This window comes from Triticum dicoccoides, chromosome 4A (genome assembly GCF_002162155.2).
Source record: "Triticum dicoccoides isolate Atlit2015 ecotype Zavitan chromosome 4A, WEW_v2.0, whole genome shotgun sequence".
NCBI lineage: Eukaryota > Viridiplantae > Streptophyta > Magnoliopsida > Poales > Poaceae > Triticum > Triticum dicoccoides.
In genome coordinates this window covers 55,114,740-55,141,925 of record NC_041386.1, presented here as the reverse complement: position 1 = coordinate 55,141,925, position 27,186 = coordinate 55,114,740, and positions in this window count along the sequence as shown.

Here is a 27,186-nt window from a genome sequence, read left to right as displayed (position 1 = left end):
TACCAGTGCTTGTTGCCCAGCACAGCCTCCTGTCCCAGCAGCGCCGTCGACCCCAACCTCTTCCCTGTCGGACATCTAAAGCCTCTCGCACGCTCGACTCCTCTTGTCGTCCTCTACTCCGGCCAACGCCGAGTTCCATCGCCGCTTGGAGCTGCTCGAGTCCGCCGGGTTCCCAGCGCCGCCGCGTCCTGGTCACGTTCCCCTCTCCCTCTTCCTCATCACCTTGCAGCCTTCGTCAGCAGCCCCATCGCTGCAATTCAGTGGCAAGCTCTTCCAGCCGCGCCTCCGTTTCCATGGCCCCGCGCGCCTTTGTCCTGAGACGCCGTCCAGCGCCCGCATCCGCACCTCCCTCCGTTTTCCTGCACCACTGCATCGCCGGAGTAGCCCTGCATCCCGCAGTCAGCCACCTCAAGCCCTCGTCCGCAATGGCGCCAACTCCAGAGAGGGGTCTCCATACCCATTGACTGCATCACCTCCCCTGCTCCATTTGGTGGACCACGAGGCGTGCCCTCGCAGCGTGCCTCCTCCCAAAGCCCAGCCGCCTCCTCATCTAGCGCCACATCAAGCTCGTCGGCCTCGGCCTCCTCTGCATTGCGCCCCCTGATGCCACCCCACCTCCGTCGCTCTTCTTGCTGCTGCTAGACCACCATGGCCACCTTCCCATGTTTCTTCTTCGGCCATCAGTGCATCGAACACCACCCACCAGTGCCTCCGTGATCGTTGCCGAGTTTGGCCACCACCGAGCCCCTGAAATCCTGTACCCAGAGCCCAAGTCTGAAGACTCCGTGGATGTGCATCTCACTTGTGCCACTTTGGATCGTCAAGACTGTTTTGGGACATGACAAGTTCCGTTGAAAGATGTTCAACTACATCCGATGTGGATTTTGACAAGTACCACGACGCCCGGAGCCCTCGAATACGTCAAGTTTGACTACACTGCAAGACGAAGAACGCCAAGTACCTCTCCAAAAACGAACATGTACCACTACGCCCGAAGGCATCGGATCCGTCAAGTCCAACAAACGGCTGTGCTTAACTACCCACAACCCCGAACGTCTACGAAAACGGGTACCACTTCCGTCGCTGAGATCACGAGAACCTCTACCTACGAACCTGGAGCATGTGAGAACCTCTACTGACGAACTCAAACTGTGTACGTTGACCGTGGCCAAAGACCGTCGAGTGAACAACTACCTCGCCATGGATTCGACAAGACAATGTGTACAACTACTTCCACGACGACCATGTACCACTACCGTCGTGAGAACGACTACTTCCTACGACAATCCCAAGAACACCTACTTCCTTTACGGAACTCAAACCACCCCGAACGCACGCTTCAAAGGTATACCGCCAAGACGATGACCCATGGATGAATGCATGTGTTGTATGAGATGCTTGTTTGGTTGTTGTATTCGCTCGTGAGCATTAGTTGTTCCCTCGTTTGACACCGCCGACGACCCTTGGGAACCCGGTAACCGGGAGCACCCCACCATCTCTTGTGTGGTCCATGCTCCCGTCACACTTCCTTTTGCACCGGCATCTCAATCGAGTTACCGGAATCGGAATCTTTCTGTGGCACCTTTTTCCGTTGTCGTTGCCGTGGCACCCCTTCCGTTTCCTCCATGATGACTAATGCTTCATATCATGTTCATGTCAACTTTTAATAAAAATTGCATAAAACTTGCACATGTCATTCGCATCATGATAACAACATCAATAATGTTTAAATTGTTGTTTGCTTCAATTGCTAATGCACATGAGGATTTACCGGAATTGTTGTTTGATGTTTCCGGCCTCATTTAAAATGCCTAGTTGTGTATTTTACTCATGTTTCACCTCTTGCCATGTTAACCAACATTGAGTTTTTTTGAGTACCTAAACGGGTGAGAACTAAATAATCGAATGTGTGTTTCGTAAATATGCACCTCGTTGCATATTGAGCTCCACTTAATTTGTAGTATTGTTTGTGCACTTTGCCATGCCATGCCTCTTTAAATCGGACATGCATCATACTTGTTTGTGCATCATGCCATGTTTATGTGATGGTTGTTTACTACGTTACTTGCTTCTTTCCGGTGTGCTTCTCTCGTTAGCTTTGGTTTCGTTCCGGAGTTGTGAGGATCCATTCGACTATGTTTGTTTGTCTTCTTCATGGACTCTTTCTTCTTCCTTGCGGGATTTGAGGCAAGATGACCATACCCTCAAAATCACTTCTACCTTTTCTTGCTAGTTGTTTGCTTTATCGCCATGTCGTGAAGCGTCGCAATACACCTCATAATCCTTGGTCTGGTCCGGTAAAATCAACACGGGTGAGGTAACCAAACATTTCTTCAACTCCTGAAAACTAGCCTCACATTCCTCTGTCCATATGAACTTGGTATCCTTCTTCAACAACTCAGTCATAGGCTTCGCAATATTTGAGAAATTCACAATAAACCTCCGGTAGTATCCTGTGAGTCCAAGAAAACTCCGGATCTCTCCCACGGTGCTTGGTGCTTCCCACTTGGTAACGGTATCAACTTTAGTGGGATCTACTACTATACCTTCTCCGGATATAACATGTCCGAGAAATCCAACTTCCTTCAACCAAAACTCACATTTGCTAAATTTGGCATATAATTGATGTTCTCTGAGCTTTTCCAAGAACCAAACGCAAATGCTCCTTATGCTCCTCTTCATTCTTTGAGTAAACCAGGATATCATCAATGAACACTATGACGAACTTATCCAAGAACTCCATAAACACCTTGTTCATCATGTTCATAAAATATGCAGGTGCGTTAGTCAGACCAAATGACATAACGGTATACTTGTACAGCCCATACCTGGTGGTAAAAGTCGTCTTAGGTATATCCTGTTCCCGAATCTTCAACTGGTGGTATCCTGATCGCAGATCAATCTTGGAAAATACCTTAGCTCCTTGCAATCGATCAAACAGATCATTGATCATCGATAGGGGTACTTGTTTTTGATGGTTACTTCATTCAATCCTCGATAATCGACAACCATCCTTAACGATCCATCTTTCCTCTCCACTAGAAGTACTGGCGATCCCCAAGGCGATGAACTTTGGCGAATATATCCTTTATCCAGTAACTCCTTAATCTGCTTCTTAATTTCCACCAAATCCTTTGCAGGCATCCTATATGGTCTCTTTGATATTGGCCCTGTGCCTGGCAAAAGCTCAATCAGAAACTCAATATCTCTATCCGGTGGCATGGCTGGCAACTCTTCTGGAAATACTTCGGGGAAATCCTTCACTACTGGTACTTCCTCCTGCACTACTCCGGTTAAACAATTTACTTGAGTCCTCTTTGGCACATGTCGGGATACGTACTTGATTCTTCTCCCTTCTGGGGTGGTAAGTGAAATTGACTTACTGTCACATTCAATATTCCCTTCATACTTTGATAACCAATCCGTGCCTAATATCACATCCAATCCTTGGGATTCCAATACTATTATGTTCGAGGGAAAAACATAGTTACCAATCCTTAATGGTAACCGATCACACCATAGACTAGCCATATGTTCTGCTCCAGGCGAGGTTACTAACATTGGTGACCTAAGGGCTTGGGTTGGCAGTTGATACTTATCCAAAAATCCCCTTGATATGTATGAATGCGACGCACCAATATCGAAAAGAACGAGTGCAGTAAATGACTTAACCAAAAACTTTCCAATTACTGCATCCAGCTGCTCTTCAACCTCCTCCACGTTAACGTGGTTCACCTGTCCCCTGTTGAAAGGGTTCGGCTTCTTCCCAGAGCTTCCATTGCCATTTCCATTCTGGGATTCAGGACATTCATTGGCATAATGTCCGGTCTTATGGCACTTAAAGCAAGTGATTGGCTCAGATCTTTCTTGGCTGGGGTTGATGGGCTGGTGCGGTTCTGGCCGTTACTTCCTCCATTCCCATTACCATTCCTGGGGCCATTGTGATTGTGCGAACTATCTCCTCCATGGGTATGTTGAAAATGTCCTCCCGGCCTAGGGGTAAGTCGTGGCTTCTGCTGAGCTCCTGAATTGTACTTTCCTTGTGCATACTTCCTCTTGCGATTCTCGATTTGCTGCTGCTTCCCTTCAATCATAAGAGCACAATCTACAACCTCCTGGTAGTTGTTGAAGGTTGCTACCATCAACTGCATGCTCAACTCATCATTCAGTCCTTCCAGAAACTTCTCCTGCTTAGCTGCATCCATAGCAACGTCATCCGGGGCATAACGTGCTAGCTTACTAAAGTCCTCCACATACTGGACAACTGTCCATCCTCCTTGGTGCAAGTTGCGAAACTCTCGCTTCTTCATGGCCATAGCTCCTGCTGAAACATGGGCAGTACGAAAAGCCTCCTGAAACTGGTCCCATGTGATAGTATCGACAGGGAAAGTGGCTGTTAAATTCTCCCACCATGATGCTGCGGGTCCTTCAAGCTGATGTGCGGCAAACTTCACCTTCTCCGCATCAGTGCATCCTGCTGTGTTCAACTCTCTAGCTGTCTTGCGGAGCCAATCATCCGCTACTATTGGCTCAGTGCTACTGGAAAACACCGGCGGATTTAGCCTAAGAAAACGGGCTAAGTGATCAACAGGTGGTGGTGGTGGTGGGTTGTTGTTGTTGTTCCTCCCCTGGTTCTTATTCTGGACTAGTAACTGCATCAATGTGTTCTGCTGCTGGATCAACTCAGTGAGCTCCGATGGGAAGGTAAATCCGGGGTCACGTCTTGGAGGCATCTGAGGTTTAAAAAAGATGAGATTTAAGAATAGAGGGGGTCTAAAGATAAAACACTACCCATATGCACATGAGGCAAAAGCAAACAATTCACTTCATTCAATCAATCAAACAAGGGCATACAATCGATCTAACTATCGCAAAAGTGCTCGGGTTACTATATTTACATGGTGGACTACTACTACTGTTGGGGTGGTCTACTAGAAATATTCTTCGGTTGCAGACTCCATGATATCTGCTCCAGCTTCATCAACATAGTCATCATCGCTATCATCTGGATCCGAGTCGGTGTCGTCGATGATGATGTAGTCTTCCGGGCGAATCTCCTTGGGTTATTCGTCTTCTTCTACCGATGTAGGGTCTCCCATGAATATTCCAATCTTCTTGATCAGATCGTCATTCTTTTCCACTAATACTTCAATTTCTTCTTCAAAATCTTCACGTGTAGCCTTGAGTTCTTCCTCTAGTTCCTTGATTCTTGTCCTTGCCTTCTTCAGGTCTATCATGTCGGCGCACATCTAGTTCTCCTGACGTCGAATGTGCTGGTTTAACTCCTGGATAAAAGCTGCAATTGATCTATCCTTTCTGGTGCTGATCATCTCCCAGTGCTCATCTCGACGCCCACAAATCTGGTAGATAGTATCCTTGAGATCATTATGGTAGACTTCTTCAATGCGTCCCATGGCGATGTGAGCTGCCATGCTCTTTCCTAGACTCCAGGTTGGTGCATCGAAAGAAAACTCTATGGGCTCAGTGACTGGCATGAACGTCCTTCCTGGAACTTGAACTTGAATCATCCAGCGCTGTTCTTCAGGTAAGGTGGTGTTGTAGGTTCCAGTGAAGCTTGGTACTCCTATGTTCAGGTATCTAGTGACTTCCTTCAACTGACGTCCAAAGGGTGTATCTTCATCCGGTTGAGTGAACTTGTTCCTTGCATCCGCCATCCTAAAAGAGTAGAAAAGATGAGAGGTTAGAAGAGAAGAGAGTGAGTAGTGATCTAGGTCTTTAGCTTAGTGGTCGTGTCCTACAGTCAGCGTGTGCTCTGATACCATCTTGTAGCGACCAGACCTCAAACGGTCCAATCTCTGTGCTCAGTGTCATCCCTAGATCAGTAATGCTGACACCACAGTACTTGAAGGATTTATAGCAGAGTAGCAATCACACACTTATTACATCGAGTGTCTCCAAAGATAACTTATTACAATAAAAATGGCTTAAGGCCATCTAATAACGATAACAGTGGAAGGCTTGGAAGATAAGTGAGTCCATCAACTCCAACGGAATCACTGAGTATAGAACCACGACCTAAAACTCCTTAACCGTCGTCTGAAAAGTCTGCAACATTAATGTTGCAGCCCGAAAACGGGTCAGCACATGGAATATGCTGGCAATGTAACACATAGAGAATAATGGAATGTAACAGCTATACTATATGCATATTTGGCTGGTGGAAAGCTCTATGGTTACAGTTTTTCATAAAGCCAATTTTTCCCTACTGCAAAGGAATAAATTTATTTAACTATTATGGTGGTTGTTCAACATTGAGAATGGTTGACAGCATTCTCAATCCCAATTAAACATCATCATTAAACAAACCCAACAAAATTAATCTTTAGAGTAACATGTTGAGATTCAGATGATAATCCAGGTACTAGATACTCAAGATGTCCATAACCGGGGACACGGCTAACCATGATTAGTTTATACACTCTGCAGAGGTTTGCGCACTTTTCCCCACAAGACTCGACCGCCTCCGTTTGGTTTCTTGCACTACACGGTGTTTGAGAAACGGATGACCGAGACATAGTCTTTCAGAAGCGCTAGCACCTTACGATGGGTAGACCGTACCACCTACATCCCCTACATCTGCTAGTCTACCACTGTAAGAGTTCGCACGACTTAGTCCACTATACTAGAGCCCATAATAGCTTGTGGGTGCACACGGAAGTTTCTAGCATGAATAATCTCATGATCCCTTTGAGCCTGGGTGGCGGTCCAAAAGAAAACAGGCAATCCTAGAATACCCGGGTGCCTCAATCCACCCAGATGTGTGTTTAGGTTGCCACCTTAATTAAACCATTAATTAACAAAGCTCACATATGTCATGGATACACTCACCCAATCCACGTCTACTAGCATAGAATAGCAATAATAAGCAAACGTAGAAGTAACTCCCAAAGGTTTGATAATTAGACAGGTAATAGGTACTACCTCAACTACTTCCCAAACCCACAATTTAATTAGATCCTAATCATGCAATGTGTAAGGATTGATCTAATGCAATAAAACTGGGTAGTAGGAGGTATGATCAAAGTGTTACTTGCCTTGCTGATGATCCGAGAAACCTAACGATTCGAAGTAACAGGCGGCGCACTCTGGGTACTCTATCGCAAACAAAAAAGCACACAATAAGTACACAACTAATGCACAGGTAAAACTCAAATAAGAGATTTAACCAGAGTTCCATTCTTTCAATAGTTCTGGATGCAGTATTTTTTTGATCTCATCAAGTATCCTCTCATCTTGTCAAATTCATGTTGAATTCTTTCCATTTACAGTTGGAGTGCTACCCAAATTATATCATTCTTTTTCCTCCTCTATCTTGTGTTAACCGGAGTGTTTTGGCTATCATTCCTCTTCTAACCGGACTCTCATCCAAGTGCTTTCATTTTGCCAAGCTCATATTATTTACCTTCCATTGCCAACCGGAGTGTTGTCGTAATTGATCCTTATCGTTCCTTGTACATCTTGTTCTACCGGAGTGCTTGCATGTACTTCTTGTCCATTGCAACCCTTTTCTTATGTCTTTCAACCTACAAGGTTCTCGCAATGTTCCTTATCCCTCTGTTATAACGAAGTGTTTTCAACTTCTTGCATCTTTGTTGGATTCCTCCTTCCAATTTGTTTAACCTCTCAAGGTTAGTTGGTTTCAATTATTTGTCAAAGAAGCAACTTTGTTTTACCTCTTCCTCTTCCGTTTTCTCTGCGGTGCCATCCTAGATCTCTGGACGAGATCCTCTTGTAGTGGTGGAGTGTTGTAACACCCCAAGAACGGAGCTTTAGATGCCTTCCATGTTTTCCGAGTTTCGTCGGGTGATTTCTTTTATCTATTGCATTCATCTTTGCATCGTGAGCATTGCATCATGTCATCATTCCATCATGCCATTTCATTTTTTAAACTCAACCAAATAAAATGCATAGATCTTTGGTCTACTTAAATTGAGGGAACTCACATGGTGATTTCTCTTTATAACTTATATCCTCCCAATATTATTAGGGAGCTATAAAAATATATTCCATTAATTTGGAATTTACCGCAACACACGTGCATGTTAAATCCCTTCCTTTCCTTCTTCAAGTTTTGACTCTCTAACTTTGCGCCTAATTCTTTTATTCTATTCCCAAGCTCCATGGTATTTCTCAACACCTTTGGAATATCGTAAAGCCTATCCTCCATTCAAACTCATTGAATCAAGTCAACATGTTTGGGATTAACATCTCCTAATTTGTTGGAACCACTTTTGTTGGGGTGGAAATATTCTGTAAAGCCATACAAAAATGTCCCATAATTTTGTTCTTCTCCATGGCCTCTTCTATTAATTCTATTTGGCCTATCTCTTTTGCTGAAAAGAGAAATTAAGAGAGAGGGAGAGGAGTAGTGTAGCAGCCCAGCCAGGTTGGCCTGTTCCTTTCAGCCCACCAAGGCCCAGCTGCCCTCTCTCTAAAACCTAGCGAGGCTTCTGCCTCCCTCTCCTCGATCTCCCTCTCCAGCAGCGTCGCCATCCCTCTCCCATCGACTCGATCCCCTCGTACCAGTGCTTGTTCCCCAGCACAGCCTCCTGTCCCAGTAGCGCCGTCGACCCCAACCTCCTCCCTCTCGGACCTCTGAAGCCTCCCGCATGCTCGGCTCCTCTTGCCGTCCTCTTCTCCTACCGTCTCCGAGTTCCGCCGCCGCTTGGAGCTGCTCGAGCCCACCGTGTTCCCAGTGCCGCCTTGTCCTGGTCTCATTCCCCTCTCCCTCTTCCTCATCGCCTTGCAGGCCTCGTCAGCAGCCCCACCACTGCAGTTCAGTGGCAACCTCTTCCGGCCATGCCTCCGTTTCCATGGCCCCGTGCGCCTTTGTCCTGAGACGCTGTCCAGCACCCGCATCCGCACCCCCCTCCATTTTCCTGTACCGCTGCATCGCCGGAGCAGCCCTGCATCCCACAGTCAGCTGCATCAAGCCGTCGTCCGACACAGCACCAATTCCAGAGAGGGTTCACCATACCCATTGACCGCATCACCTCCCCTGCTCCATTTGGTGGACCGCGAGGCGTTCCCTTGAAGCGTGCCTCCTCCCAAAGCCCAACCGCCTCCTCATCCAACGTCACATCGAGCTCGTCCGCCTCGGCCTCCTCTTTATCGCACCTCCGGATGCCACCCACATCCATCACCCTTGCTGCTACTCCTAGACCACCATGGCCACCTTCCCATGTTTCTTCTTCAGCCATCAGTGCATCGAACACCCGCCACCGGTGCCTCTATGATCGTTGCCAAGTTTGGCCACCACCGAGACCCTCAAATCCTGTACCCGAAGCCCAAGTCTGAAGACTCCGTGGATGTGCATCTCACTTGTGCCACTTTGGATCGTCAAGACCTTTTTGGGACGCACCAAGTTCCATTTAAAGATGTTCAACTACATTCGATGTGGATTTCAACAAGTACCACGACGCTCGTACCTCTCCGAAAACAAGCATATACCACTATGCCCGTAGGCATCGGATCCGTCAAGTCCAACAAATGACTATGCTCAACTATCCATGACCTCGAACATCTACGAAATCGGGTACCACTACCGTCGCCGAGATCACAAGAACCTCTACCTACGAACCTGGAGCATGTGAGAACCTCTACTGACGAACTCGAACCGGGTACGATGATCGTTGCCAAAGATCCTCGAGTGAACAACTACCTTGCTGTGGATTCGACAAGACTATGTGTACAACTACTTCCACGACGACCGTGTACCACTGTCGTCGCGATAACGACTACTTCCTACGACCGCCCCGAGAACACCTACTTCCTTTACCAAACTTGAACCACCCCGAACGCATGCTTCAAACATATACCACCGAGACGATGACCCGTGGACGAATGCATGTGTTGTATGAGATGCTTGTTTGGATGTTGTATCCGCCCGTGAGCATTAGCTGTTCCCTCGTTTGACACCACCGTCGACCCGTGGGAACCTGGTAACCAGGAGCACCCCACCATCTCTTGTGTGGTCCACGCTCCCGTCACACTTCCTTTTGCACCGGCATCTCAATCGAGTTACCGGAATCGGAATCTTTCCGTGGCACCTTTTTCTGTTGTCGTTGCCGTGGCACCCCTTTCATTTCCGCCACGATGACTAATGCTTCATATCATGTTCATGTCAACTTTTAATAAAAATTGTATAAAACTTGCACATGTCATCCGCATCATGATAACAACATCAATAATGTTTAAATTGTTGTTTGCTTCAATTGCTAATGCACTTGAGGATTTACCGGAATTGTTGTTTGATGTTTCCGTCCTCATTTAAAATGCCTAGCTGTGTATTTTACTCATGTTTCACCTCTTGCCATGTTAACCAACATTTAATTTTGTTGAGTACCTAAAGGGAGAGAACTAAATAATCGAATGTGGTGTTTTGTCAATATGCACGTCGTTGCATATTTAGCTCCACTTAATTTGTAGTATTGTTTGTGCACTTTGCCTTGCCATGCCTCTGTAAACCGGACATGCATCATGCCATGTTTATGTGATGGTTGTCTACTATCTTGCTTGCTTCTTTCTGGTGTGCTTCTCTCGTTGGCTTCGGTTTCGTTCCGGAGTTGTGAGGATCCGTTCGACTACGTCTGTTTGTCTTCTTCATGGACTCGTTCTTCTTCCTTGCGGGATTTCAGGCAAGATGACCATACCCTCGAAATCACTTCTATCTTTGCTTGCTAGTTTTTCGCTCTATCGCTATGTCGCGCTACCTACCACTTGTTATATCATGCCTCCCATATTGCCATGTCAAGCCTCTAACCCACCTTCCTAGCAAACCGTTCTTCAGCTATGTTACCGCTTTGCTCAGCATCTCTTATAGCGTTGCTAGTTGCAGGTGAAGATGAAGTTTGTTCCATGTTGGAACATGGATATGTTGGGATATCACAATATATCTTATTTTCTTTAAGGGATCTATATACTTGGTAAAGGGTGGAAGGCTCGGCCTTATGACTGGTGTTTTGTTCCACTCTTGCCGCCCTAGTTTCCGTCATACCGGTGATATGTTCCTTGATTTTGCGTTCCTTACGCGGTTGGGTGTTATGGGGACCCCTTGACAGCTCGGTTTGAATAAAACTCCTCCAGCAGGGCCCAACCTTGGTTTTACCATTTGTCTCACCACCACCTACACTTTTCCCTTGGGAGTCGCGCTCCCGAGGGTCATCTTTATTTTAATCCCCCCGGGCTAGTGCTTCTCTATGTGTTGGTCCAAACCGAGTAGACTGTGGGGCCACCTCGGGGAAACTTGAGGTTTGGTTTTACTCGTAGGATGTCTCATCCAGTGTTGCCCTGAGAACGAGATATGTGCACCTCCTATCGGGATTGTCGGCACATCGGGCGGCTTTACCGGTCTTGTTTTACCATTGTCGAAAAGTCTTGTAACCGGGATTCCGAGACTGATCGGGTCTTCCCGGGAGAAGGAATATCCTTCGTTGACCGTGAGAGCTTGTGACGGCTAAGTTGGGACACCCCTGCAGGGTTTTGAACTTTTGAAAGCTACGCCCGCGGTTATGTGGCAGATGGGAATTTGTTAATGTTCGGGTGTAGAGAACTTGACACTTAACTTAATTAAAATGAATCAACCGCACGTGTAACCCTGATGGTCTCTTCTCGCCGGAGTCCGGGAAGTGAACACGGTCTTGTGTTATGCTTGAACGTAATTAGTTTCAGGATCCCTTCTTGTTCACGACCGTTGCGTAGCTTCTCTTCTCTCTCTTATTTGTGTATGTTAGCCACCATATATGCTTAGTGCTTGTTGCAGCTCCACCTCTTTATCTTACCCTACCCATAAGCTTAAATAGTCTTGATTTCGCGGGTGTGAGATTGCTGAGTCCTCGTGGCTCACAGATACTTCCAAACAGTTGCAGGTGCTGAAGATACCAGTGTAGGTGACGCAACCCGGCTCAAGTGGGAGCTCGATGAAGATCTTGATCGTTGTTTTGTGTCTTTTTCGGTTGATCAGTAGTGGAGCCCAGTTGGGACCATCGGGGATCTAGCATTTGGGGTTGTCTTCCTTTATTTTGGTTCCATAGTCAGACCTTTGATTGTATCTTGGATGATGTATTGATTATTTATGTATTGTGTGAAGTGGCAATTGTAAGCCGACTCTTTATCCCTTCCTTATTCAGTACATGGGATGTGTGAAGATTACCCCTCTTGCGACAAGCCTACCATGCGGCTATGCCTCTAAGTTGTGCCCCGACACGTGGGAGATATAGCCACATTGTGGGTGTTACATTGGCGCTATCAAAGAAGGTGTTGTGTGCTATGAAGCCATTCACATAAAATGATCCTGATGAAGTTGCAGTACCTAGAAACCTTGGCAACCTTGGCTTTGGTTCTGGACCTGAGGCCTGTGCTCCACATGATAGTCAAATTGAGGTCCGGGAGCAGGCGGAGGAACCAGAATGGGCCAGCAGATGGTAACAAGCTGACTACGATCGTATGCTTGCTCAATGGTGTGAGGTCTTGGAGGTGGTATATGCGCAGAGGCATTGTCTTCGAGCTGCAGATTCGCTTTAGCTGCAACATTGGCTTCAGGCACCGTATTCGCTTTAGGTGCCACATTAGCTTCGGCCATGACAACGTCATGGGCTTCAGTAGTGTTGTGGGTGGCCGCCTCAGCGTTTTCAACCTCCACATGAGTAGCTGGAGGGTCGGGCACAGACTCGTTCTCCTCGAGGACAGTTTCTTTGTTGGTAGGGGGTGTGGCAACTCGCTCTTCTTCTAGACGGGGTTCTGGTGGTTCTTGTTGATCATCGGCTGATGCAGCCAGATGTCTTTAGCAGCTTTTGCTTCAGACTCAGAGACATTCACAGTTAGAGTGGCGTCAGGGAACACTTGTCGTGCCACTAAGTTGTGTTGCTCTTCTCCTTCTGAAGCGCTAGATAGAGTGACTTGCGGCCTTGGTCCTTTGCGAAGCTTGCGGAGTGCGGGCGACGCCTTTGGAGAGGGAGTCAGCTTGAGGTGGGGGGGCTACTTGGTGATTCTTGACGGGGGGTCTTGAGGGCGATCAACCCATGAATCATACTGAGCAATTGGCGTCAGAGGACGACCAATGCTGATGAGTTCGTTGTTCGTCAGAACAGGCGATGATACCATTTGGTGCTCAATCTGAGGAAGGACTTCATCATCTTCTACATTATCGTGATGACCAATGTCTTCAGTTTTAGGAGCTGGAATGTCTTCAGCTTCAGGAGCATCTGTGGAAGCAGACTTATGAACTATTAACTAACGCTCTGGATGTTCAGACACAGGACAAGCAATTGAGATTGGCTCGACGACAAGGGGCTCTGTGGGAGCAACCCGATCTTTCTTCTTTGTCTTTCTCTTATTGGTCGGTGGAGCATCGTTAGTGGTGTTCTTGGTCTTGCGCTTTTGGACTTCGGCTTCAGCTGCCCTTGTTTTCTTGAGTTCTGAAGCAGCTGTGAGGACCTTAGGCTTCATGCCTGTCATGCTGGCGGGGAAGACAATGCGAGGTTCTTCCTGCCTTGATGCTTCAGCTTGGGCCATAGCAGACCTCTTCTTCTTCTTGGCAGCCATTCTGGGGTCGATGCCAGAGCGCCCCAGAGCCTTGCGCTTTTCTGCTTCATTGTGAGCTTGAACACTTTTCTCAGCAAAATACTTCATTGTCTCTCTTGAACCTTTTGCTTCCTGGCGTTTCTAGTGAAACTCCTCCCTGAGCTCATGCAGCGTCTGCTTGAAGCTTTGAACATCAGCCACGCTGATGTTTGCCATGTTCCTCTTGAACCGAGCTTTCTCATAATCAATCTTGTTCTTCAGTTCAACAATCTTCTGAGCCAGAGCCAGCTCAGTAGCAATGGCACTGTGGAAAGAGACACTGACGCCAATTAGAAGCTCAAGATCATCGAGGTTGATGTTGGGGTTCTCAAACCATTCATCAATAAAATTGTTCAAGATGTCCACGTCAAAAAGGGGTAGATCATTGAAGATCTCCACTTCTTCCTTGCTCTTTATCAACATCTCAAGAGCATCATCACCAAGATCGTCGTCACTTGACAGATCAATTGCTTCGTTTCCGTTCCTCAAAACGGCAGCTGGGGTCAGTGCTTGACCGGAATTCTGGATGGGCTTCTTCTTCTTCTCAGTCTTGGAGATGCGAGAGAGATCTTCGGAATGCACACTTGGTGCAGGAGGAGCAGTGGACAGAGGCTTCGCACGCGAAGCTTTTGGTGCAGTGGAGGGCTTTGAAGCCTTTGGTTTCTTCTGCTTCTGTGGCTTGGGAGGAGCAGGCGCTTCATTAGAATCAGCGTCGTCTGCAGATTGCTCCACGGCTGCCCCCTGAACAACAATGTGAGTGAGGAGACAGTCGAGATTGTAGTAAGGCCTGATGATATTGGTTTCCACATCCCGAGTGCCATCAGCTCGAGGAGAAGATGGACCAAGGTTGAAGTCGAGTCCAAGGTCCTTCTTGTTCTTCTTGGCGGACTCTTTGGCAAACTAGAAGTTGCACTTGAAAAGATTGTCTTCACGACACCATAGCAGACTGGTTGGGTTGGCATTTTCAGGGTGTGGTCCTCGGACCATGCAAGGATAGAAACCTTGAGCTATGGCTTCAGACTTGGACTTGGGTTGAAGACCTTTGTATACAATATCTCCCCAGGGGCCCTTGATGGCATTCTTTTAAGCATATTCGGCAGTGATAAATTTGTACTTGAACCTTTCCTCTTCCCAATATCTTCGAATCCATTGGATTCGGTTCTTGCGTTTCCCATAGGTCTCTTCAGGATCTTACTTGTATAGTTCATCGAGATCTAGTGGCAGGTCCTTGCCTGTGTTCCCACGATGCGGTCTGCCGCCCTTTCTTGCTGACTTTTCTGTCACCATGAAGTTCAGACTGAATGGATTCAGAACTTGCAAAGGCTTGTGTCTGTTGGTCAGACAAGAACTGGCTTCAGGAGAATTGATGTGATGCTGTAAGAACTCTTTTGATCAAACTCTTTACCATTTGTGTCAGGACCCAGATGACTTTTGGTTGGCATGGGCATCATGTATCCTTTGCAATCTTGCATTCCAAACTTCCTCAGGCAGTCTTTGAGATATTTTTCTTGAGATATGAAGATGTCGTTGCTTTGCTGACGTATTTGAAGACAAAGGAAGAACTTTAGCTCACCCATCATGGACATCTGATATTGCTCTTGCATCATGTGTCCAAAGTCATCACTGTATTTTTGATTAGTGCAGCCGAAGATAATGTCATCCACATATATTTGGCACACAAACAATTCACAATCATATGTCTTCGTGAAGAGTGTGGGATCCAGGGAACCAGGTTTGAAGCCTTTGCTCTTCAGAAAATCTTTGAGTGTGTCATACCAAGCACGAGGGGATTGTTTGTGGCCATACAATGCCTTATTGAGATTGTATACCATATCATGATGTTTTGGATCTTCATAGCCAGGCGGTTGTGCAACAGACACTTCTTCTTCAATCTTGCCATAGAAAGGCACTCTTCACATCCATTTGATACAGAAGGAAGTTATGATGATTTGTGTAGGCTAGCAGTATGCGAATGACTTCAAGCCTAGCCACGGGAGCAAATGTTTCATCGAAGTCAATCCCTTCAACTTGAGTGTATCCTTGAGCAACGAGACGAGCCTTGTTTCTGACAACTTGACCATGCTCATCTTGCTTGTTGCGATATATCCATTTAGTGCCTATGATATTGTGTTTACGAGGATCAGGACGCTTGACCAATTCCCACACATTTTTCAGCTTGAACTGTTGAAGCTCTTCTTGCATAGCTTGAATCCATTCAGGTTCCATGAAGGCTTCAACAACTTTCTTGGGTTCAGATAATGAGACAAATGCAAAGTGCGCACAGAAATTTGCTAGCTGTGTTGCTCTTGAATGAGTGAGTGGACTAGGTGCATTGATGCTATCACTTATCTTCTCAATCTGTACTTCATTTGCAACACGAGGATAAACTCGACAAAGATTTTGCTCTTGCTGATCATTGTCATCATTAGGACGATTGTCTTCAGGCTGAGCATTGTCTTCAGGTTGATTAGGTGCATAAATGATAAGTTCCTCTTTAGCCTGAGCTTCAGACGATATGATTTCTCCAGTTCCCATAAGCTTGATGGATTCACTAGGTGGAACTTCATCTAGCACATTTGGCAGGTGCTCTCTTTGCGAGCTGTTAGTCTCATCGAACCGCACATCCACAGTTTCAACCACTTTATAGTGAAAGAGGTTGAAGACTCTGTAGGAGTGTGAGTCCTTTCCATAACCAAGCATAAAACCTTCATGTGCTTTTGGTGCAAATTTTGAAGTGTGATGTGGATCCTTGATCCAGCACCTAGCACCAAATACTCTGAAGTAACTGACATTTGGCTTCTTACTAGTAAGGAGTTCATAGGATGTCTTCTTCAAAATCTTGTGAAGAGAAACACGGTTGATGGCATGGCATGCAGTATAGCTTCAGGCCAGAACTTTCTTGGAGTCTTGTATTCATCAAGCATCGTTCGAGCCATCTCATTTAGTGTTCTGTTCTTGCGCTCGACGATGCCATTTTCCTGAGGTGTGTACGGAGCTGAGAACTCATGAGTGATGCCCAATGTATCCAGGTAAAGGTCGAGGCCGGTGTTCTTGAACTCTGTGCCGTTGTCACTTCTGATATGCTTGATATTGATGCCATAGTTGTTCATGTCACGGTTGGCGAAGCGTCTGAAGACATACTGCACTTCAGTCTTGTAGAGGATTATGTGCACCCATGTATATCCTGAATAATCATCAACAATGACGAAGCCATAGAGACAAGTAGTATTAGTGAGAGTAGAGTAGTGAGTATGGCCGAATAGGTCCATGTGTAGCAGTTCGAAGGGTTGAGTTGTTGTCATGATTGTCTCCGAGGGATGCTTGGCCCTCGTCATCTTTCAAGCTTCGCAGGCACCGCATAAGTGATCCTTCTTGAATTGACGCCCTCGATGCCTATGACGTGCTTCTTCTTTGCGAGAGTATTCAAGTTCCTCATCCAGCATGCCCTAGCCTCCGATGCCAGAGCCAGCACTCTGAAGCTTTTGCAAGAAGACATACGACAAGTTGTGGTCCTGCTGAGAAATCTACCATGTACAAATCATCCTTTCGATACCCTTCAAAGACTAGAGACTTGTCATATTCCATTAGAACAAGGCAACGATATTTTCCAAATATCACAATCATGTTCAAATCGCAAAGCATTGAGACAGACATTAAGTTGAAGCCAAGGGATTCAACAAGCATCACTTTATCCATGTGCTGATCCTTTGAGATTGCAACTCTACCTAGACCAAATACCTTGCTTTTACCAGTGTCAGCAAATGTGATGTGACTCCTGTCAGATGGACATAAGGTTGAGTCCATGAGAAGACTTCGATCACCAGTCATATGATTAGTGCATCCGCTGTCCATAATCCATTCTGAAGCATGAGGTGTCATATCCTATAGTACAGTTAGGAGGATAAGCTTCACCAAGAGTATTGTGAAGCATAAACATTTGGCGCACAATAAGATTATCAGAGCTCAGCTCAAGATTAGGACTGATAGTATGAATGGCAAGTGATTCAGGAACATAATACATAGTGAGACCATTTGGGCATTTTATCTTCCGCCCAACAAGATGTTTTAGGTCCCCGGGAATAGCATCCGACGCCTTTGATTTCCGGCTGGAGACCTTTCCCTGCAAAAGAAAGTCAATTTTTCTTAGCCACCCACATCTCCAGGGGTGGCTTAGAAGCAATGAGTCTAAGTGCAGCATCTGAGAACTTCGGCTTTGGAGCCCTAGCAAATAGCCTTGCAGGAGGCGAATAGTACTCATATGAATAAGCACAGTAGTTCTTAGTCTTATGAATATAGCGGTCTGATGATACACGCTCATATTTATAAGTTTGAGTATGATTTTCCTACAAAACATTGGCGTTAGGGTGACTCAGGTGAGTCATGTGTCTGTATGAAGCCTTTGGTCTGGGGTTTTTCTTCTTCCCTTGTGGTGTCATGATGACATTCATAGGAAGATTCTCCAGACACCTTTTGGGCACCCAAATTTTCTTCATAGGTGGCCCATTCCTGTAGTTAGTACCAATAAACCTTTGAAGCACTTCACCATTCTAATTCTTAAACAGTTTATAGTTTTCATCAAAGGATTCATAAATGATAATAGGGTTAGCACAAGTGAAGCCAGATAGGGAGGATGGATCTGCTGAAGGTTCCTCTGTAGCAACCCATGTGGTTTTGGGGTACTGGTCAGGCTTCCAGTCAGAACCATCAACATTCATTTTCCTCTCGAACCCAAGACCCTCTTTCCTAGGGTTTCGGTTCAGAATCTGCTTTTTGAGGACATGACATAGTGTCTGATGCCCTTTGAGACTTTTGTACATCCCTGTCTCAAGCAATGTCTTCAACCTAGCATTTTCATCAGCAATAGCAGTGGCATCCTCAGCAGAGGGGTTAGTTACCACATCAATAGTTGAAGATATTGCAACAGTAGCAGTAGTAGAACATTCAGCAACAGAAAGTAGCGTTATCACGCTCAAGGCATTTTAGACATGGTGGTTCAAATCCTTCCTGAGCGGGACTGATCTGTTGAGCGCGAAGTGACTCGTTTTTTTGAAGATCTTCATGAACTGCTCTCAATTTCTCAAGTTCTTGGTTCCTTTGAAGATTATCATAGGAAAGCTTTTCATGAGTTGTTGAGAGCATTTCATGACGACTTTCAAGTTCCTCATACTTAACATGAAGATTTTTTATGTCTTCAATTAAGGACTGAGATGGGGTCATTTCCGCATCCAACAGGTCCTCGCTTTTGTCTAACAGTTTTTGAATATGTTCCATAGCTTTCTATTCTTCAGTTGCAATTTTGGCCAGTGTTTTGTAGCTGGGTTTGGATTCACAACCAGAGTCATCTTCACTTGATGTTTGAAAGTAAGCATCGCGTGAGTTTACCTTGGCAGCACGTGCCATGAAGCAGTAGGTGGGAGCGGAGTCGTCCTTGTCATTAGCATCAGCGTAGGTGAAGGAGCCATTGTCTTCAGTGTTGAAGATGGAATTGGCAACGTAGGCTGTAGCGAGAGCCAAACTTGCAACGCCGGAGTCGGACTCCTCCTGAGACTCCACCTCCGCCTCCTTAGAAGCAGACTCCTCCTCTGAATCCATCTCCTTGCCAACAAAAGCACGAGCCTTGCCAGATGAGCTCTTCTTGTGTGATGAAGACTTTGATGAAGACTTGGAAGAAGACTTTGAGGATTTCTTCTTATTCTTGTCATCAGAATCATATTCCTTGCTCTTCTTCTTGTTGTTGTTTTCATTGTCCCACTTCGGACACTTAGAGATGTAGTGACCAGGTTTCTTGAACTTGTGGCATGTTCTCTTCTTGTGATCATGAGTAGAAGCTTCATCATTTCTTGAGCTGGATCGTGAATACTTTCTGAAGCCTTTCTTCTTGGTGAATTTCTGGAACTTCTTCACAAGCATAGCAAGCTCCTTTCCAATGTCTTAAGGATCACCAGAACTGCAGTCAGATTCTTCTTCAGATGAGGAAACAACCTTTAAAGCGCGAGTTCGGCCATAGTTGGGACCATAGATATCTCTTTTCTCAGATAGTTGAAACTCATGTGTGTTGAGCCTCTCAAGTATGTCAGACGGATCGAGTGTCTTGAAGCCAGGGCGTTCTTGAATCATTAGGGCTAGGGTGTCAAACGAGCAGTCAAGTGATCTGAGGAGTGTCTTGACGATTTCATGCTTGGTGATCTTAGTGGCGCCGAGAGCATGAAGCTCATTTGTGATGTCAGTGAGGCGATCAAATGTGACCTGAACATTCTCATTGTTGTTTCTCTTGAAGCGGTTGAAGAGGTTGCGAAGGACACTGATCCTTTGATCTGTTTGGGTTGAGACGCCTTCGTTGACCTTGGAGATCCAGTCCCAGACTAGCTTCGACGTTTCTAGAGCACTCACACGGCCATACTGTCCTTTGGTGATATGACCACTAATGATGTTCTTGGCACTAGAATCCAGTTGAACGAACGTCTTGACATCAGCAGGGGTGACAGCTTCACCAGTCTTGGGAACGCCATTCTTGACGAGATACCATAGATCGACATCAATGGCTTCAAGATACATGCGCAACTTATTCTTCCAGTAGGGGTAATCAGTGCCATCGAAGACAGGGCACGCAGCGGAGACTTTGCTTATCCATGTAGTCGACATAGCTAAAACTCCAGGTGGTTAAACCGAATCACACAGAACAAGGGAGTACCTTGCTCTGATACTAATTGAAAGTGCTAGTTATCGACTAGAGGGGGCTGAATAGGTGATTTTTATGAACGTCTTCAAAACATGGGAGTTTCAAAGACAAATAGTAGAAATGAACCTATTGACATGCAGCGGAAGGTAGACTACACTAGGCAAGCCATAGTGAAGTATTCAATGAAGTGAAAGCAAGAAGACTAATAGCAGCTAGGTAGTGATGATTAGGATGGAAGATAGTATGAAGCCACACAACAATAGAAGTCACACAATGAAGTCAAACAAGTAACACATGCAGGCAATGACTTCACGAAGACAAACTATAAATAAAGAGAGGGAGAAGATAGAACCAGTCGCTTGGTGAGGACAAGGATTTGTTGGACCAGTTCCAGTTGCTGTGACAACTGTACGTCTGGTTAGGGAGGCTGAGATTTAACTTAGAAGACCGTGTCTTCACCTTATTCCCCTTGAGCTAAGGACACCAAGTCCTCGCCCAATCACTCAGTTAAGTCTTCAAGGTAGACTTCCAAACCTTCACAGACTTCGTTCACCGGCGATCCACAATGACTCTTGGATGCTCAGAACGCGACGCCTAACCGGCTGGAGGGTTCACAGTCCTGAAGTGTAACAAGTCTTCACATCACGCAGAAAGAAAGACTTCAGTGATGCCAAACACTCTCTGGGCTCTGGGTGTTTTGGGCTTTGTCCTCGCAAGGATCTCTCTCTCAAATGCTTTGGAGGTGGGTTGCTCTCAAACGACAAAAGCCGTGCACTAACTCTGAGCAGCCACCAATTTATGGTGTAGGTGGTGGGCTATTTATAGCCACTAGGCAACCTGACCTGATTTGTCCGAAATGACCCTGGGTCACTAAGGAACAGACACATGTTCGAACGGTCAGATTTCAAACACACGTGGCAGCTTGACTTGGGCTATAACTAAAGTTGACTCATCCACCTCTTGATAAGATTTGCTCTCATTGAGGATCACATTAGTCACTCTGACTTTGTTCACTTGGACCCCACTTAACAGTACGGTGATTCCAATGACTCGACAAAGAAGAAAATGAAACTACGAAACAACTATGTCTTCGCGCTCCAAAGACTTCATGTGATGTCTTCTCATGTCATAGTCTTCAATGTGAATATGTTCACATACCACCATTATCTTCATTGTCTTCACACATTTTTAGGGGTCATCCCCGGTAGGTAAACCGAATCAATGAGGGACTACTACCTGTGTTATCCTGCAATTCTCACAAACACATTAGTCCCTCAACCAGGTTTGTCATCAATACTCCAAAACCAACTAGGGGTGGAACTAGATGCACTTACAGGATGAGATTTATCATGTAATCGAGTTAGTTTTGTTAGGGTTTGATCCCTAGTATCCACTATGTTCTGAGATTGATGTTGCTATGACTTTGCTATGCTTAATGCTTGTCACTAGTGCCCAAGTGCCATGATTTTAGGTCTGAACCTATTATGTGTTCATGAATATATGTGAGTTCTTGATCCTATCTTGCAAGTCTATAGTCACCTACTACGTGTTATGATCCGGCAACCCCGAAGTGACAATAATGGGGACCACTCCCGGTGATGACTGTAGTTTGAGGAGTTCATGTATTCACTATGTGTTAATGCTTTGGTCTGCTACTCTAACTAAAGGAGGCCTTAATATTCCTTAGTTTCCAATAGGACCCCGCTACCACGAGAAGGTAGGACAAAAGATGTCATGCAAGTCTTTTCCATAAGCACGTATGACTATATTCGAAATACATGCCTACATTACATTGATGAACTGGAGCTAGTTCTGTGTCACCCTATGTTATAACTGTTACATGATCGATCGCATCCGGCATAATTCTCAATCACCGATCCATTGCCTACAAGCTTTTCATATATTGTTCTTCGCTTATTTACTTTTCCGTTGCTACTATTACAATCACTACAAAACCCAAAAATATTACTTTTGCTATCGTTACCACTACTATCATATTACTTTGCTACTAAATACTTTGCTACAGATATTAAGTATCCAGGTGTGGTTGAGTCAAATCAATAAATTTGGGTTGAATACTCTACCCTCGAAAACTGCTGCGATCCCCTATACTTGTGGATTATCAAGACTGGCATAGAGTGGGACTAATGCCCTTAAGATCATCAAGAGTATATCCAATAGCAGCACGGTGCTTCTTCAGAGTTTTCAATAATTTCTCTTCTTCCTGCTCTGAAAGGTTAGCACTAATAATAACAGGATATATCTTCTTTTCATCAAGATAAGCATATTTAAGAGTATCAGGTAGTGGTTTGAGCTCAAACACGGGATCAACCATGGGTGGAGGAGGACCCCCTAGAATTTCAACAGGCAAGTTGTGTTTCAAAATAGGTCCCTGTTTAAAGAATACTTCATCTATTTCCCTTCTTTCATTCATAAACATATCATTTTCATGGTCTAGCAAATATTGTTCTAAAGGATCATTAGGAGGAACGACAATAGAAGCAAGACCAATAATTTCATCTTTATTAGGCAATTCTTTATCATGGGGTTATCTATGAAATTTAGCAAAATTAAAATCATGAGACATATCCCCTAAACCAACAGAAACAATATCCTTTTTGCAGTCTATGTTAGCATTAACAGTATTCAAGAAGGGTCTACCAAATATAATAGGACAAAAGTCATCCTGTGGGGAAACCAGAACAAGAAAATCAGTAGGATATTTAACTTTCCCACACAAGACTTCAACATCTCTAACAATCCCAACTAGTGAAATAGTATCTCTATTGGCAAGCATAATAGTAACATCAATATCTTCTATCTCAGCAGGTGCAATATCATGCATAATTTATTTATATAAGGTATGAGGTATTGCACTCGCACTAGCACCCATGTCACATAAGCCATGATAACAGTGATCTCCTATTTTAACAGAAACAACAGGCATGCCAACAACAGGTCTATGTTTATCTTTAGTATCAGGTCGAGAAATTCTAGCAGCTTCATCACATAAGTTAATAACGTGCCCATCAATATTATCGACCAAGAGATCCTTAACCATTGAAATACTAGGTTCACCTTTAATTTGCTTAGAGGGTGTAGGTGTTCTAGTATTACTCTTGCGAACCAGAGTTGAAGCTTTAGCATGATCCTTTATTCTAACAGGGACAGGTGGTTTCTCTATATAATCGGTAGGAACAATGGGATCAACATTATAAGTGATAGTGTTTTCTTCAACTTTAATAGGTTCAACTACTTTTACTTCGATGGGAGGATGATATTTAAACCACTTATCCTTAGGGAGATCAACATGAGTAGCAAATGATTCACAGAAAGAAGCTACTATCTCAGAGTTAAGTCCATATTTAGTGCTAAATTCACGAAAAGCATCGATATCCATAAAAGAATTAACACAATCAAACTTAGGTGTTATACCTGACTCCTTACCTTCCTCGATTTCCCAATCTTCAGAGTTGCGTCTAATTCTTTCCAATAAATCCCATCTGATTTCAATATACTTCATCATAAAAGAACAAGGACAAGAAGTATCGAGCATGGAGCGATTATTGAGAGAAAGCCGAGCATAATATATATATACATATATATACATAATTTTTTGCCTCGTGGAGGAGAAATTATCGCTCAAGCTTGGGCCCAATCATGAGCTCTCCAGAGAAATTATTATTCAAAGAATTTATGCTCGGCTTTCTCTCAATAATCATGGACTTGGGCCCAATCATGAGCTCTCAAGAGAAATTATTATTATTCACGATGAACCAGATGCATATGATAAAACTTCTGATGAAATTCCAATTTCAATCGGTTTTAGTTCCACGATCCAATATCATCACATAGCCTATACCATGTCAATACCTTTCCCATCAAATATAAAGGGAAGACCTTCTTATTGATAACATCCTTGGGCATACCTGCAAGCTTAAATAATCCACAAACTTCATCCACATAGATTAGGTGCATATCGGAATGTAATATCCCATCTCCTGTAAAAGGATTTGCTAGCAGTTTCTCTATCATACCAGAAGGAATTTCAAGTAAACATTTTCAGTTGGTTCAGTAGGTTGAGGAACAACTCTTTGCTCTACTGGTCGGGGTAAAGATACCCCGAACAAGCCCCTCAAAGGATTGTTTTCCATAGTAACAAGTGACAGTAAATTTGAGCACACTATATAATTTTTTACTTACCAAAGGCGCTTCACTCACTGGCAATGGCACCAGAAAAGAGTCTTGATGACCCACAAGTATAAGGGATCTATCGTAGTCCTTTCGACAAGTAAGAATGTCGAACCCAACAAGGAGCAGAAGGAAATGACAAGCGGTTTTCAGTAAGGTATTATCTGCAAGCACTGAAATTATCGGTAACAAATAGTTTTGTGATAAGGTAATTCATAATGTGTAACAAGTAATAAAAGTAAACAAGGTGCAGCAAGGTGGGCCAATTCTTTTTGTAGCAAAGGACAAGCCTAGACAAACTCTTATATAAGGGAAAGTGCTCCCGAGGACACATGGGAATTATTGTCAAGCTAGTTTTCATCATGCTCATATGATTCGCGTTCTTTACTTTGATAATTTGATATGTGGGTGGACCGGTGGTTGGGTACTGCCCTTCCTTGGACAAGTATCCCACTTATGATTAACCCCTCTCGCAAGCATCCGCAACTACGAAAGAAGTATTAAGGTAAACCCGACCATAGCATGAAACATATGGATCCAAATCAGCCCCTTACGAAGCAACGCATAAACTAGGGTTTAAGCTTCTGCCATTCTAGCAACCCATCATCTACTTATTACATCCCAATGCCTCCCCCTAGGCCCAAACAATGGTGAAGTGTCATGTAGTCTACGTTCACATGACACCACTAGAGGAGAGACAACATACATCTCATCAAAATATCGAACGAATACCAAATTCACATGAGTACTTATAACAAGACTTCTCCCATGTCCTCAGGAACAAACGTAACTACTCACAAATCGTATTCATGTTCATAATCAGAGGGGTATTGATATTCATAAAGGATCTGAACATATAATCTTCCACCGAATAAACCAACTAGCATCAAGTACAAGGAGTAATCAACACTACTAGCAACCCACAAGTACCAATCTGAGCTTTTGAGACAAAGATCGGATACAAGAGATGAACTAGCGTTTCTGAGGAGATGGTGCTGGTGAAGATGTTGATGGAGATTGACCCCCTCCTGATGAGAGGATCGATGGTGATGACGATGGTGACGATTTCCCCCTCTCGGAGGGATGTTTCCCCGGCAGAACAGCTCCGCCAGAGCCCTAGATTGGTTTCGCCAAGGTTCCGCCTCGAGATGGCGGCGCTTCCTCCCGGAAGCTTCCTTCTGATTTCTTCCAGGGCAAAAGACACCTTACACCAAAAGATGGGCATCGGGGGCTTTCCAAGTGGCCCACGAGGAAGGGGGCGTGCCCAGGGGGTAGGGCATGCCCCCACCCTCATGGACGATGGCTGGCTCCCCTCTGGTGCTTTCTTCGCCCAATATTTTTAATATATTCCAAAACTGACTTTCATGGAGTTTCAGGACTTTTGGAGTTGTGCATAATAGGTCTAAAATATTTTCTCCTTTTCCAACCCAGAATTCTAGCTGCCGGCATTCTCCCTCTTCATGTAAACCTTGTAAAATAAGAGAGAAAAGGCATAAGTATTGTGACATAATGTGTAATAACAACCCATAATGCAATAAATATCTATATAAAAGCATGATGCAAAATGGACGTATCATGTATCCACACATGTATCAAGTTTTCAGTTAATACAATTCTAGAATGAAGAAAAAACATGTATCATGATATAAGGAAATATAAAATAACAACTTTATTATTGCCTCTAGGGCATATTTCCTTCAGTCTCCCTCTTGCACTAGAGTCAATAATCTAGTTCACATTGCAATGTGACTTAACACCAATAGTTCACATCTTTATGTGATTAACACCCATAGTTCACATCGCCATGTGACCAACACCCAAAGGGTTTACTAGAGTCAATAATCTTGTTCACATCGCTATGTGATTAACACCCAAAGAGTACTAAGGTGTGATCATTGTTTGCTTGTGAGAGAAGTTTAGTCAATGACTCTGCCACATTCAGATCCATATGTATTTTGCAAATTTCTATGTCTACAATGCTCTGCATGGTGCTACTCTAGCTAATTGCTCCCACTTTCAATATGTATCTAGATTGAGACTCAGAGTCATCTGAATCGGTGTCAAAGGTTGCATCGATGTAACTCTTTACGACGAACTCTTTATAAACTCCATAATAGAGAAATGTTTCCTTAGTCCTCTAAGGATAATTATGACCACTGTCTAGTGATCTACACTTGGATCACTATAGTACCCCCTTGCCAAACTAACGGCAAGGCACACAATAGGTCTGGTACACAACATGGCATACTTTATAGAACCTATAGCTGAGGCATAGGGAATGACTTTCATTCAATCTCTATCTTTTGTCGTGGTCAGGCTTTGAGTCTTACTCAACTTCACACCTTGCGACACAAGCAACAACCCTTTCTTTGACTGATCAATTTTGAACTTCTTCAAAATCTTGTCAAGGTATGTGCTTTCACTAGTAGAAAAGGGGGCTTTGGTCCAGGCCGGGTAAGCCCATTAGTCCCGGTTCAGTCCAGGACCGGGACCAATGGGTGCATTTATCCCGGTTCGTGCGGCTAAGGCATTAGTCCCGGTTCACCTGGGCCCTTTAGTCCCGGTTCGTGCCACGAACCGGGACTAAAGGGTGCGATGCCCATTAGTCCCAGTTGGTGGCACCAACCGGTACTAAAGGTTAGACCTTTAGTCCCGGTTGGTGCCACCAACCGGGACTAATGGGCTTTGAGGCATTAGTACCGGTTCATGGCACGAACCGGTACTAAAGGTCCCAT